This window comes from Rattus norvegicus, chromosome X, assembly GCF_036323735.1.
Source record: "Rattus norvegicus strain BN/NHsdMcwi chromosome X, GRCr8, whole genome shotgun sequence".
In the NCBI taxonomy this organism is placed as follows: Eukaryota; Metazoa; Chordata; class Mammalia; order Rodentia; family Muridae; genus Rattus; species Rattus norvegicus.
In genome coordinates this window covers 16,580,036-16,587,658 of record NC_086039.1, presented here as the reverse complement: position 1 = coordinate 16,587,658, position 7,623 = coordinate 16,580,036, and the positions used below count along the sequence as shown (strand labels likewise).

The window sequence follows — 7,623 nt, the reverse complement described above, 5'->3', positions numbered from 1 at the left end:
AAATGGTTGCAGCATTAGAAAGGTTGAAAAACCACTATATAGATAAATAAAAACATCACCAAAAGTATCAGAAAGAGCACAAATAAATGAATTAATGATACAACTAAAAAGTTGGAAAACCAAAAAATAAACCAAGTCCAAAACATCAAGAAGTAATAAAAACCAGAGCAGAAATCAATAAAATAGAAAACAGTACGAAAAATCAAGAGCTGGAGCCCTGAGAAAATAAACAAGTTGGCAGGCTGTCGGCTCAACTAAACAAAAGAAAGACAGGACCCAAATTAACTGAATCAGGATTGAGCAGGGAGAAAATTATGATGAACACTAATAAAGAAATTCAGAATATTATAAATAGGTATACTTTAAAAAACAGTCATTAAGTTGAAAAGCCTAAAAGAAATGGATGAATTCTAGGTTCCGCTAAATTACCCAAATTAAAGTAAGAAGAAAACAATGGAAACAGACCCTAACAAGTGAGATTGAAGCAGTAATGAAAAGGCTTCCAGGTTTAAAAATGCCCAAGCCCAGGTGGAGTCCCGGGTCTTCAAAGGAGATCTCCAGGCACTCCATCTTAAGCTTTTCAAACAAATAAACACATAAAGAAGTAAATAAATAACAGACACCACACACACACACACACACACACACACACACACATGCACTCACGCATACACACACACATACACAGAGAGAGAGAAAGAGAGAGAGACAGAGAGAGACAGAGACAGAGACAGAGGGAGGGAGGGAGGGAGGGAAGGAGGAGGAGGAGGAGGAGGGAGGGAGGGAGGGAGAGAGAGAGAGAGAGAGAGAGAGAGAGAGAGAGAGAGAAAGAGAGAGAATATGCTTCCAAAACACCTTCTGTGGAGCCAGTATCAGTCTAAAACTAAACCATGTAAAGATACAACTTAAAATGAAAACTACAGGCTGATGACTACACATTCTAAATGCCTAATAAAATATTTGCAAGCAGAATACACACATACATAAAAATGATTACCCACTATGTTAACATTGGCTTTATCCCTGAAATTCAAGTCACAAATGCAATAAATCATGTAAGTGGAGATAAAGCAAAAAAAAAAAAAAAATCACATGATCATCTCAATATACGGCAGAAAAGCCTTTGACAAAAATCCAATATGCTCTCTTGATAAAAGCCCTGGATAAAATAGAACTAGAGGAAACATACCTCAACACAGTAAGAGCTAAATATGAGAAACTATAGCCAACATGCTCCTGCAGAGGAAAAACTTGAAGCAACCGTATTGACATCCTGTGTAAGAGGGGGGTGTCCACTCCTTTTCAGTACTGTGGTCAGAGCACTAACTGGAAGAATCAGGCAAGAGAAGGAAACAAAAAGACTAGGAAGAGAAGTCAGACTGTCCCTATGTGCAGATGACACGGTATTATATATAAGAGATTCAAAAATTCTACCAGGAAACTTCCAGAAACCATGAACAAATTCATTAATTTGCCAGGATACAGAATGAACTTGCACAAGTCAATAGCTTTTCTATACATTACCAACAAACATGTAGAAAGAGATCACAGACACACTCTCATTCACAATAGCCTCAAAGAAAAGAAAATATCTAGAAGTAAATCTAACCAAGGAGATTGAAATAAATTTACAATGAAAACTTTGAACCTGCGAAAAAAGAGAAAGATACTAGAAAATGGAAGCACATCCCATTGCATTGCACATGGATTGGGAGGATTAATATTGTGAAAGTGATGATGTTACCAAAAGCTGTTTAGAGTTTCGATACAGTGTCTCTCCAAATCTCCATCTCACTCTCCACAGAAACAGAAAAAAGTTATCCTAAAATTCTTACAAACTACAGAAGATCTAGGTAGTCAAACAACCCTGAGCAAAAGGGATAATGCTGCAGGGATTGGCACTCTCGTTCTCAAGATAAGTTACAGAGCCAGGGATAGAAAACAACAGGGAGTCGGCACAAAACCAGATGTGAACACCGATGGAACAAAATCAAAGGCTCAAACATAAGCATCCCTAACTTCAGCCATTTAATATGTGACAAAAGTGCCAAAAACATAAGCTGAAAAAAACCCCACCATTTTCAACAAATGGTGCTGGGAAAACTGGATGTTCACATGCTGAAGAATGAAATTAGACCCGTATTGTCACATTGCACAGAAACTAACTCTAATGGGTTAAAGACCTAAATGTGAAACCTGAAATGTTGAGACTGCTAGAAGGACACAAAGGGGGTACCCTATTATGATATAGGTGGAGGGACAAAACCTTCCTAAGTAAGGACTTCACTTGCCCAAGAAATAAGGCCAGCGATTGACAAATGGGACTTCATGAAGACAAAAAGTTTCTGTTTAGATAAAGAAATAACCAGTTGAGTGATCAGGAAGTCTACAGAATGGGAGAGAATTGTTGCCAGTTATACATTGAACAGAGGCTTTACTATCCAGAATATGTAAAGAACTCAAAAACCCAAGGAGCCAAAAAAAAAAAAGATGTATTCAAGAAGTTGGCCTGTAATCTGAAAAGAAATTGTTTTAAAAGAAAAAATTGCTAAGAAATATCATTAGGGCAATGCGAATCCAAAGAGCTTTGAGACAGAAAGGCAAAGATCATGAAAATGGCAAAAAAAATAAATAAATAAAAGGAAGTGATGCTGGGGAAAAGGAGACCCCCATTCACTGGTGGAATTGCAAACTAGTTCAGCTAGTTTGGAAATAAGTGTGGAAAGGCCTCAAAAGGCTAAAAATAAACCTATTATATGGCACAACTGTACCAGTTCAAGGTATATCCCAAGGACTTGACATCCTACTCTGTAAGTATTTGCTCAGGCATGCTCATTGCTACTCTATGATAGCTGAGAAATGGAAACCAAGTAAATGTCCTACGGGTAACAAGTGGATCACAAGATTTGGGTATATATATTATGCATATATTATTCATAATTATGAAATATATTATGAAATTACATCCATATATGCAATACTACTCTGCTGTAAAGAAAACTGAAACTATGAACTTTGCAGATAAATAGGGAGAACTGGAAAAGTTCACACTGAGTGAGGTAACCAGTTCCCAAAAGACAGTATCACATGGTATTCCTCATCTGAGGCTCTTAGCTTCACATTTTTGTTGCAAGCACGTATCCTGAAGTAACAACAAAAACCAGGAAGGTAAAAAGAGTGATGATTTCAGAGGCAGGGAGAGCAACAGAGAGGGATGAGAGCAATAGAGAATGTTTGGGTACAAATGGTCTGAAGGGGAAAAATGGGAAGAATGGGAGGCTAACTAGAAAGATGGGGGAGAAAATACAGAAGACAGAGGGAACAGGGTTAAATAACAATAAAGATGTCTAAAAAGTCATAAGGAACCACACCGTTAGCTATTTACCTATAATATACTTACATTGGTATATAAAGATACATATACAATTTAAAGTAAAATATCCCTTTTGGGCTGAAAATGCTCCCTCTAAGAGCCAAAGATTGTCTACCAAAACCCCCCACAGCCAGGCATGAGAAGCCCTCTTTAGTTATTGGTCAGAGTTGTCCAGTAGATTCCCTAAGCATTACGAGCTATTGGCCCAGGTTCCTTCACTCTCTGCTCCCACACCAGAGCTAGAAGATAAGTCCTCTACATACTGACGATAGCATGTACTTCACAGGCAGGGCCCAGGAGCCTCTGAGCTAGAACTGAGCTGAATGCCTCCTACCTGAGGACTAGCTTTCATGGTACAAGAATGTACCATGCAAACTTCCAGGGGGAAGCAACCAACCGTCCTACCCAGCTATGGTGCCTATGAACTACAACAATAATTATAAGGGTTCAATAGTGGCATACATACCTTGATGGTAGCCAAAAGTGCTCTAATTGGATGTAGACCTGCTCAACAAGAGGAAATCATGCCTGGTATTGAAAACCTGGCCAACAATCCAGGGCTTGTGAGGTCGTGGATATTGGAGCTCAGTCCCAACTGATAGGCTCTGAGATCATTATAGAAGTGTGTGTGTGTGTGTGTGTGTGTGTGTGTGTGTGTGTGTGTGTGTATTGTAAGAGGCTAAGGAACAGGGTTCGCTGTGACACTGTGTCTCTTAGGAATGTTAGAAGCTCCACCAGCATGGTTGTCTAAACATGAACTAGACAAAGATGACACCAATAGATGTGCTAATGAGGAAGGAGGAAAGCTCAGGAAATGTCAGTCCTGCATAAAGAATTACAGGCAGCTGAGGAATGCTGCGAGTGAGAGAAGTACTCTTCCTCAGGGAAGAACACACCTAGTGGTCAGCTCTGAAAATCTATATGCAAGTAATATTATACAGACTGAGCAGGTCATATTTGTGTGTTTAGGAACATGTGTGTATATGAGTGTGTACATATATGGATACATACACACATATGTGTAAATCCATTAAAGAAAGAAAAGAAAAGAGGCCACTAAAGTCAGGAACAAGATGAGGATGTTCACTCTCATTTCTCTGTTCAACATAATACTTTAAGTATTGACTACAGCAATAAGACAAGTGATGGTAATAAAGGGGATACGAATAAGAGAAGAAGTCAAAATGTCTGTATTTCCAGAAGATGATTCTATACATAAAAAGCCCAGCAGAAAACTCCTATAGCTGAAAAACACATTCAGCAAAGTAACAGGATACAAAACTAACACATAAAGCTGAGTAGCTTTCCTATGTACACATGACAAACACCCAAGAAAGCTGTCACGGAATAATACTATTCACGATAGTCTCAGAGAAAGTATCTTGGGATAACTCTAATCAAGCAAGTGAAAGATTTGTATGGAAAAACCTTCAAGTCTTTGAGACGCTGTAGAAGATATCAGAGGATAGAAAGACCTCCCATGCTCATGGAGCTGTAGGATTAGTAAATGGTTATTCTAACAAAAGCATTCTACAGATTAGACATCATCTTCAATGAACTTCTAATATGGTTGTTCACAGAAATTGTCAAGATAGCATCAAATTTCATTTATCTTGTTGCTCTAATAAATACTTCAAATATTACGTTGAATGGGAGGGCAGAGAGTGAACATCCTTGTCTTATTCCTGATTTTAGTGGCCTCCTTTTCTTTAGTAAATGTTACACACACACACACACACACACACACACGCACATTAAATACATATAATGCTACTTGGATGTATATGTTCTAAAGACTGACCATTTGGTATTAGATAACTAGTTGGTGGGTTCTTCCCTGGAAAAGACTATTTTTTTTAACTTTCAGCATTCTTAAGTTCCTGTAGTTCTTTGTGTAGGGCTGAAGTACAGATGACCCAGGATACGTGTATAACAAGGTCCAGGTATGCCATTATTGGACATACACCTGAAGAACTCCATACCTAATTAGCACCTGCTCATTTATATTCACTGCTGCTCTATTCACAATAACCTGGAAATAAAAACAACCTAGATGTTACCAACTAAGGAAGAGATAATGAAAACATGCTATATTTACACAAACAGAATACTAATTAAGCAAAACAAAATTAAGAAATTCACAGGGAAATGAATGAGGCTAGAAAGACTCATTCTGAGCGAGGAAACACAACCACTTTCTGATTGCATTTAAGTTCAAAACTACAAGATAAAACCCTAATTTGTCACCATTTTTAGGCCAAAACCCTATGGCTAGGTAGCTTCTAACCTCTAATGGACAACCTCTTACTGTTGTTCGGCTCAGTGGACATAGTATGACATCAATTCCTAATGAGTTACTGCTGCATTGATAAACTCTCATTTGGAATGTCTGATTGTTAACACAAAGACTCACAACTGGTCAAGATTAGACAGTACGATACTATAGAATTCTGAGCCTTTGAATAGAACAGACATACTGCTCGGATTCTTCCCAAGGCTCATGGAAGACAAGTCAGAAAGAATGGAGGAAGCAAAGGCCGTGCATAAGTACAAGACACCAGTGTCTTCTGGACACAGCGTGGCATATACGAACTCACTGTTTCCCCTCCTTTTGTTGAAAATAGATTCTTGAGGGAAACAGGAAGCAGAGGGAAGAAGAGAAGGAGGAGGGGTGGTGGTGCCATGGTGGAGGAGCCGGAGCAGGAGCAGGAGCAGGAGCAGGAGCAGGAGGGGGATGGAGAGCAGGAGGCTCTTGGGTGTCACGGTACTCCTGCTCCTCCAGGCACTAACTAGCCCTCTGTCAGTCAGAGCTGAGCACCCCCAGGATAAGGAAGCCTGTGTGGGTACCAGTGACCAAAGCTACAATCTCTACACAGAACACTACAGTGGACAGTCTCAGTGCTGCAGCCATGAATTCTGGTGTAAGTCCTTGCCCAGGGGGCTCTTAGCATCCTGGGGACCTAGTTACTGCCTCTGTTCCACAAGCAGAGGAGAGCACGGAGCATCCAGCGTTTTCTCACTCCCTCGGGGACAGTATTGGATTCTGGCTGATGTTGACCATCATCATTTTCCCGAGCTACTGCTGTGTCTGTTACCACCGCTTAGCCCAGGCACTGCCTTCAGGCCCAGCAGGAACAGCATGAAATCAAACTGATGGCCTACCAGGAAGCCTGTAATTACTCATCCCTGCCATTTTAGTTCAGGTTTTTGCCAAACTATTTATTACCCCCTTACGAGGATGTGATGAACCTACAACTCCTCCACTGTACAGCGTCTTCCAGTCACAACAGCAGCTGCTGCCTCCTCAGGGTGGCCCTGCAGGTGGCAGACCCCCACCCCACGGGTGCTGATCTGTCCCATGGCCCTCAAGGAGCACAAGTTCTTTGTCTGGACCAAGCAGAAGCAGGAAAAGTCCCCCCACACCTCAGTGTTCCTGACCTTCAGCCCTCTGAAGAGTCTACTGACTGGGCAGCTGTTAAAGCCCCCGGAAGAGAGTCTACTGACTCAGTGGCCAGCAGTAGGGAGCTGGACCCAGGGGCGTCTTCCTGGGTAGGGATTTGGAGCATAAGGAGGGGTTACTGAGAGATTCAAGCTCTGAGCATGGTTGTGTATGCCCCTGACAGCAAAGACAAGACACCCAGCAGACATTGCTTCTTCACAGGTGACTTGATGCTTTGGATGGGCCCCTGGACTTCCGTGACAGTTGTCACATAGGCCTCCTTTAATGAAGACAAAGGGCTCTGTCTGCTTCTCCAAAGAGCAGGCTTGAGATCAAGGGCAACCCCACTTGTCACAGCTGCCTGTGTGCCTGCTGCAAAACATCATTAATGAACAGGATTCACTAAACTCACAGTGCAGCTGCTCCCCTCGCTGAATCCAAGAGCTTGACAACACCCAGGGTCAGGGACACCCACAAGAGAAGAATTAATTGACTTTTGGAAATGGCACAGCCACTTTGTCCTTTTAAATTTCCCCCTCCTGTGTCCCTTTCTCCACATCTCCACGACAGATTTGGGGCATGGATACCTCCTGTTCTCAACAAAAGCACAGCATAGACGACTGAAAAGCTGGTTTTGTGACTCATTTTGCACCCCTGTCATTTTCAGAGCTGTATCTCACCTACCTGCTTGGCCGAGAAACAAGTGTTTAGAAAGCTCCCCCCCCACACCCCCATGCTGGGGACTGGGACTGTGCTCTGAGCTGCTTCTCAGTGTTGGAGTTAATTTGTCAAAGAACTCCACTGTGTCTCA

The 7,623-nt window shown here is 41.5% G+C and overlaps 1 pseudogene; it reads left to right on the top strand.

The window, feature by feature from the left end:
* Window positions 1-6,107: 6,107 nt before the first annotated feature.
* Window positions 6,108-7,247, top strand: Wbp1l-ps1 (WW domain binding protein 1-like, pseudogene 1; annotated as a pseudogene).
* Window positions 7,248-7,623: the final 376 nt, after the last annotated feature.